The sequence below is a fragment of the Vulpes vulpes genome, chromosome 6 (genome assembly GCF_048418805.1).
Source record: "Vulpes vulpes isolate BD-2025 chromosome 6, VulVul3, whole genome shotgun sequence".
In the NCBI taxonomy this organism is placed as follows: domain Eukaryota; kingdom Metazoa; phylum Chordata; class Mammalia; order Carnivora; family Canidae; genus Vulpes; species Vulpes vulpes.
This window is the reverse complement of record NC_132785.1, coordinates 3,956,524-3,964,570: the sequence shown is the minus strand read 5'-3', so window position 1 is coordinate 3,964,570 and position 8,047 is coordinate 3,956,524. Positions and strand designations below refer to the sequence as shown.

General features: G+C 40.6%; 1 non-coding gene across 1 annotated transcript; it reads right to left on the bottom strand.

Annotated features, from left to right (window-relative positions):
* Positions 1-261: 261 nt before the first annotated feature.
* LOC112933953 (U1 spliceosomal RNA) lies at positions 262-424 on the bottom strand. The gene has a single exon (XR_003237783.1). It is a non-coding gene; the product is annotated as a U1 spliceosomal RNA (small nuclear RNA).
* Positions 425-8,047: the final 7,623 nt, after the last annotated feature.

Genomic DNA, 8,047 nt, shown 5'->3' with positions numbered 1-8,047 from the left:
TATCTCCTACTCCCCTAAACTCCTTTGTGCCCATCCTCCCACCCACCTCCTTCTGGTAACCATTAGTTTGTTCTCCGTATTTATAGGTCCGATTCTGCTTTTTGTGTTTATTTAATTTGTTTTAGATCCAACTATGCCTGGGATCATAGGGGTATTTGTCTTTCTCAAGTGTGATTTATTACAATTAACATAAATACCCTCATAGGTGCATCCAGTTGTCACTAAAGGCACAATCTCAATCTCTTCTTTTTTTTTTTTTTTTAAGGGAAAGTGCACACACAGTCCCCCATTACCATAAATTATGCAGTCAAGTTTCCTACACTTTGGGAAATCTCAGGGGTCGGCACATCTGGAGTGCAATGGATAAGCCTCATCCTGGGAAAGCCACTTTGTGATCAGAGTATCTCCCCTGCCAGGTACATCTCATCCTTTTTTTTTTTTTTTTAATGGCAACATCCCATTGCATATATATACATCTTCCTTACCCAATCATCGATCAGGGCACACCGAAGTTTCTTCCATATTTTGGCTATTGTAAATAATACTGCAATAAACATAGGGGTGCGTGTAACCTTTACTTTTTGTTTCCATTTCATGGTAAATATTTTTCCACCCTTCACATTTAGCCTGTATGTGTCTTTAGATCTGAAGTGAGTCTCCTCTAGGCAGCATAGAGATGGGCCATATATTTTTACCCATCCACCACCCCATTTGGGTGGAGCATGTAGACCACTTACATCTAAAGTAATTATTTATAGGTGTGTACTTATTCCCATTTTACCTTTTTTTCTGGTGGCTTTTGTAGTTCTTCTCTGTTCCTTTATTCTTCTCTTGCTCTCTTTCCTTGAGTTGGATGTATTCCTGTAGTATTATGTTTGGCTATTTTTTTCTTTATTTTTTTTTATATCCATTGTAAGTTTTGGTTTTGTGGTTACCATATAGAACATCCTAAGTAAATAGCAGTCTATATTAGGTTAATGGCCATTGGTCATTTAAGTTAAAACATATTCTAAGAAAAGAAAAAGAAAAAAAACTTCCATTTTTTTTTACTACCTCATCTACATTTTATGCGTGTGCTGTCACATTTTATCTTTTTATTCATTATTTGCTTACATCTAATTATGGCCATTTCTCTTTACTTATAGAAGTCTATTTAACATTTCTTGTAAGGCTGGCTTAGTGGCCATTATTTCCTTTTACTTTTGTTTATCTGGGAAACTATCTCTCTTTCAAATCTGAATGATAGCCTCCCTGGGTATTCTTGGTCTTGGGTTTGTTGCTTTCAGCACTTTGAGTATATCCTGCCACTCTAGTCTGACTTTCAAAGTTTCTGCTGAAAAATCAGCTAATGACCTTATAAGTTTTGCCGTGCAAGTAACTTTTTGCTTCTTTACTGCTGCTTTTAATTTTCACTCTTTACCTTTAACCTTTAACATTATGTGCCATATAACAAATTTTTTACCTCTTTATCTCTTCTTCTGGGACTTCTACAGCGTCAGTTTGATGTTGCCCAAGAGATCTATCTTCATTTTTTTTCTCTATCTTCATTTTTAAGAATTATTTTCTCTTTTTGCTCTTCAGCTATGTGATTTCCATTACCTCATCTTCCAGATCACTGATACATTCTTCTGCATCCTCTAATCTATTGTTGGTTCTCTCTACTGTTTTGTTTTGTTTTTTAATTTCAGTTATTGTATTCTTCAACTCTGATTGGTTCTTTTTAGCACTTTATATTTCTTTATTGAAGGTCTCACTGAGTTCCTCCACTCTTCTTTCCAGCCCACTGACTATCTTTAAATTCTCATTGAGCATATTGCTTATCTCCATTTCGTTTATTTTTCTGAAGTCTTTTCTTATTCTTTCCTTTGGAGTATAGATCTCTGTCACATTTTGTCTCTTTTTTTTTTTTCCTGCAGATTAGGCAAAACACAAAAATTCTCTAAATTTAAAAGAAAGGTCTTGTGTTTGGTCATCCCCTATATAGACTGTGTGTGTTTGGTGACTTGTCCTTACTAGTGTGGGCTGCAGATCTTGGGCCTTTCCACGCAATGGGCACCATGTCAGGAAAGCTAAAGCTGAAGTCAATGCAGGCTAGGGTACCCTAAAGTTCCTTGTGCTGAGAGTACCTTAGCAGAGCAGGTGAAGCTGAAATAGGCACAAGTTGAGGTGTCCCAGGGTGCTCTGTGGAGGAGGTGCCTTGGTAGGGTAGCTGAAGCTGAAGCAGTGTGTGATCTGGGAGGTCTCTGAGCTCTTGGTGCAGAGGGTTCCCTAGCAGTATAGCTGAACTGAAAGTGCGTGCTACTTGGGGGGACCTGGTGCTCTGCAGACAGAGGGTGCCTTGTTATGATAGCTGAAGTAGAGATAAACTGGAGTATTTCAGGACTCTCCACACAGAGGGTGCCCTTAAATGGTGACTGGAGCCAACATGGGAATAAGACAGGAGGTCCTGGGGCACTCTGTGCAGGGCAGGTACCTGGGAAGGACAGCTAAAGCTAAAATGGGCACAGTCTGGTATGAACTGTGGGCTCTCCACATAAAATGTGCCCTCCAGGACACTGAAATGCTTACAAGCCAGGTTTTCTGAGGTTCTCCCTTCTGAGAGTGACCTGGAGGGACAGCTAAAGCTGCATTAGGTGCAAACCATGGCATCCTAATGTGCTCAGTGCAGGAGTAGCCTGCCAGGGTGGCTAAAACTGATGTAAGTATGGGCCTGGGGTACCTGATGTCACACAGGGTACACCCAGGCAGGGAAGCTGGACCCAAAACATGTCAGCTGGGAGGTTCCAGAGTGCTCTGCACCAGGGGTACCTTAGCAAGCCACCTGAAGCCTGGAGTGTCCCATTGTGCTTTGCACCTGTGTCACCTTGGCCCATCGGCTAGGGCTGTAGTGAGTACTAATCAAGGTTGTCGTGGTGGGCACCACTCTGTGGCCACCTTGATAGGATGACTGGGACCGGTGTGGGCTGGGGGTCTAGGGGTCTAGGGCTCACTGAGGCGACAGGCCAGTTAGGATACCCAGACTGTGTACAGTGGTCTCTGCTTTCAAGGTGAAGGAGGGTGGGGAACACAGACCATGCCAATCAGCCCCTCCTGCCCAGAGAGCATTCCAGCAGTTCCTCTACTCTTTGGCAGAGTTCTAGGGTGGACTCTTTTATGTTAGTTGTTCTTTTGAACCATGACCTTTAAAAGACAAAACAAAACAAAAGTGGGTTTTTTTGTAATGTTTTCCTGTGCCACCACATGACTGGGGCTGGTGTGGGCTTATGGACCCAGAACTCAATGAAGCAACAAGCTGATTATGGCATCTGGACCTGCCTTGGGCTTTTAAGATGGAGGAGGAATGTAAACCCTTCTCCAGTCTCTCTGACCCAGAATGTGTTCCTGCAGCAACTCCACCATTTGGCAGAGATCAAGTGCTGGCTCTCTTGTATGCTAGTTGCTCTTTTGAACCATGGTTGTTTTTCTGTGCCCAAGGACAGAGGAATCTGTTCCCCATACTTCAGTATTACCCCCTACCTACTGCCATTCACAGTGATATCTGTCACCCATTTTGTGGTCCTTAAGCCGAGAGACCAGCGAGTAAGACAAAAGAGTCACCATCCTGGTAGACTACGATTGTCAAGAAGAGATAGAGCTGCTGCTGCACAGTAGGGCCACATGTCTGACCAGGTAATTCACTGAAGTATGTCTGAGTACTCTTTGCCCTGCATTAACAGTTAATGGACGAATACAGCAGTCATGGCATGAGACAGGCGTGGTGGCCAGAGGCTTACACCTCTATGGGGATAAAAGTCTGTGTCACTTGACTAGGTAGGCCATCTAGACCAGTTGAGGTGCTAGCCAAATAAGGTTGAGGAGAATAGGTAGGGGAGGTCAAGAGTATCAGTACAGCCCAAAACTAGCTGCAGGAGATTAGGTTCTTGTGAGTCTCCACCCCTTCTAAATTTTCTTAGAGAGAGAGCCCAACCAGGATCATAGAGGAGTGGTTCCCAGATGAGCAGCCCACGTGGTAGCTTTAGTGGACACTGTAGTATGCCACCCACACTCTCCCTTCAGAACCAATGCTCAGATGGATCACCGCTGAGCTCAGGAATTACTGTCAATTCAAGACAGCAAGTGCTCTTACCCAAGATTACAACCCTTCTTTGAGGGCACTCCCCAACAAACTTCTTGCACAAACATTTACACTCAAGAGTCCTTTCCCAGGGAACCCACCATAAGTCAGCAAGAATCACATCATTATGAGGAGTCAACAAGCTAAATTAGTGAAAGAACTGTGTGATCTGTAAGTGCAACACACATTTAACATGGCATTATAATAGTAATTAGTGCCATTCGTACTTCTCAGTCTCAGGATGTCTTCACCAAAGAGAGGTTAGTGGTCTTACCATGCTTGTCTTCAACAAAAAAAAATTTTAACATAATATTAGTGAGTACCTTGTGGTGTAATATTCTGAACTTGGTCTCTAGAGCTAAACCTTTATCTCTTTTATTATATTTTATTGAATGAAGGTCCTAGGGATCGTAGACTATGACATAATGCTTTTTATCTATGAAACATTTTATGTTAAAATTAATGAAAGAACTAATTTAAATTTAATTAGCCAGAGATTTTTGTCATAGATCACTTTTTTTTCCAGACTCTATCATCCAGTGACCATCAGTCTGTTGAGAGCATGCACAGTGTAGCCTTTCATGGGAAAATTCACAGAGAACAAGAGACACAGGCTTTACAGTTCTGTAGAGCTAGGCTACTTTAACTCCAACTTTAGGAATGATGCTAAATCAGTCTGATGTACCACCTCTCTCACCGTCTCCACAACTATTTGCTTCTTAGGGGTTAAAATCCCACTGCTGCCTCTGGAATTTTCTTCCCTAAATTTGGCACGTGTTCTGCAGGTTTTCATCCTGACAGTGATGTTTATGATCAAACAGACAATGACAAGTGTCATGACGGCTCACTGGCTAGAACAATCGTAATTGCTCTATCAATCTGAAGATGCAGCATGATGTCTGAGAAAATGTAAAATCACGTTTGTCTGAGAATCATTGAAATGGAATAATCTCTCTAAAGCTGCTCCTTTATATGATACGATCATGGTATCCACCTCATATGGATGTTGTAAGGGCTAAATAAGACAGTCCAGAGGAAGTGGTTAGCAATGTCTGGCATACAGTGAGCATTTAATAAACGATATTTACTATTGATCGTTATGATTCTTAGTTAACCGCACCTGAAAGGTGCTGTCCATCAGTACCGTGTATCACTAAATTTAGGATTAGTAGCTGAAAATTGTTACCTAATGACTGATTTTTATCTCTCACCAACCTGAACAGAAGCATGCTCATGAGTTCTTGGAATCTGCTTTCTCTAATTTGGTTTTCTATTTTATCCATGGTACAAACCTTCTCTCCTACCAGGCCTGAAATTCTTACCATTTTAAGGAAAACAATGAAAATAAAGGGACTGGATCTAAGAGACCAACACACACACAAAAATATATAGGGGTGGCCATCAAAGTTCTCTCATTAGCTAATGGCAAACAATAAGATTAATATTCTCACTAAGAATATTAATTATTCGGGATCCCTGGGTGGCTCAGCAGTTTGGTGCCTGCCTTTGGCCCAGGGCGTGATCCTGGGGACCCGGGATCAAGTCCTGTGTCAGGCTCCTTGCATGGAGCCTCTCTCTCTCTCTCTTTCTATCATAAATAAATAAATAAACAAATCTTTAAAAAAGAATATTAATTATTCAGTAAAATTCAAAATAAGAATATATGTTTTTCTGAGATCTGACTTTAAATTTCTGTACCATTATACATAAAATTTTTGTACCAAAGACAGATCTTCAGTGAATATTCAAATCATCATATTATATGGCCCATTATTGATTTAAAAATCCTAGTTACCAAGCATGTAAATGTTCTGAGGAAGAGGAGGAAAATCTCTTGCAACTGCTGCTTCAACTCTATGGCTACCTCTATGACCACGGATGTTCATAGAGGAAACCATAAAATGGTTTACAGAAACCATAAAATGGTGGTTTTTATTCTCTATGATTATCACATCACTCCAAAGCCTCTTTCTTCCTTAGATACTTCCTATCCTTCCTTTTAAAGACTGCAAACCTTCCAGCAATCATTTTCAAACATCTCGATTTTATTAATGATCATGGAGTCCAATCAGGAAAGACGAACACTGAGAAACATACATAAAGTGAGGAAATGCCATCTCTTTCCAGGCTTAAAACACAGTATATACAAATCCAAATTTCACAAATAGGATTTTGTAGGTGACCATATACTAAACAGTGGATGATATCGGATTCATTTGCCATATACAGCATTTCAATTGCAGAAGGTTTCAGGTCATGATTATGCATATGAGCTGTGACTATAAAATACTAAGACAGATTTCATAAAACATGCATGAAAATAATAACATATGTGCACCAATATAAATATATATGTACATTAGCTTAGATCCAAATTCTACATTTGCTTATTACCAAAATGGCATAAGACATATTATCAGAGTTGCTTTCTCTCCCTAATCCTGTCACCTATACTGTCCAGCAGGAGAAAATATATCATGAAATTCCTGAGTTATCTAAAGACCATCTAACCTCTTCCTGTTGCCATATTTTGTTCTATTTTTGCACACAGAAATAGAAAAGAAAAAAGTCATGGGTTGGAATGTGTCAGAAGTAATTTGGCTAATACTTGAGATTTATCAAACCCATAATATCAGTAGACCCAAAAGAAGCCCCAATCAGTGCTTGACTAGTATGGAAATAGCCTGACAAGTTAGTGAGACCGACTCCATGATATTCATTATATGCTCTAAGAATTACCTTTCCTGAACAAATTCCACATGCAATGTAGGGACCTGGTTGGGGGAACAAGCTAGAGCTTACAGAACCAGCTCTGCAAATAGGCCACTCAAGAAATTGACTCACCAGTAATAGATGACTGAAATTGGTCTGAAGGGCTGGCCTTTAAATACCCAGAGAGGGAAAATGAAACTTGAATTACCCAGTTAGTTTGAAAGAAAAAGGAGGAAAAAAAAAAAAAACCCTGTGAATTATATATTACTCATAGAAAAGCACATTAGTCAGGAGAGTGACACAGGAGAGGTTCAGTCCCAAAACGTTGAGAGCCAACCCTGGCCTGAAAAGGAAAGGGGTCATTTTAAGGGCAGATGCTGCCACTGTAGCCAGATGGAGATTAGCATGCTAGATGGAAAAGGGGAAAATCAAGCAGAGCTTTGCGGGAATTTGAAATTACTTCCATTACAGAGTGTCCATTTCTCTCTCTGGCCCTGACTTAATATGGGTCTGATCCATTCATTTAGACTCAGATTTAGAAACCTAGATTTAGGTAAGGTCACCAAGAGAGAACTATGAGGAAATGGGATCATCTTATTGCAATTCTCTAAAAATTACACAAAAATGATAATAAATGAAGAATTTAGACCATTTCCTCAGATTGCTTTGGCCATCAAGGATATCAGGATGTCCCCATGAGTTGTTGTTTTAAAGCACACTACTCATAAAATACTATGTTTAATCATTGCAAGTGACCCTCTTTAAGACAAGCCTTCTTTAAAGGAACACTCCGCATCTCCCTACATATCCTTAAAGGAGCGTTTTATCCAAGCTCCAGTTTGCACCTTCCCAGCCTTATCTGTGTGAAGAGCTAATGATAGGGCGTTCTTTCTCAGTGTCTCCACAGGGCTTCATTATGTTGTTCCCGGCAACAGTGCAGTGCATAGTCTGTAGTAATTAACGGTTCCCCAGCCCAGGGCAAAGGAAGGGAGGGTCACAGTTCTTGGTGGCTCCATCATCTAGATGCTCATTGCCTTGCAAGTCCAGTATCTGAACAAGGGTTTCAAATGGATTTGAGAGAAATGCAGCAGGAAAGGTCCATTGTGGTTATTTTGGATAGATGATAAAGCCCTCTAAGTGGCAAGTCAGGGGAGAGGCTTGGAAGACTTCAGATTCCATGTTGAGTGCTGATTCTATGTCCGTTAGTACTGCAGATGCACA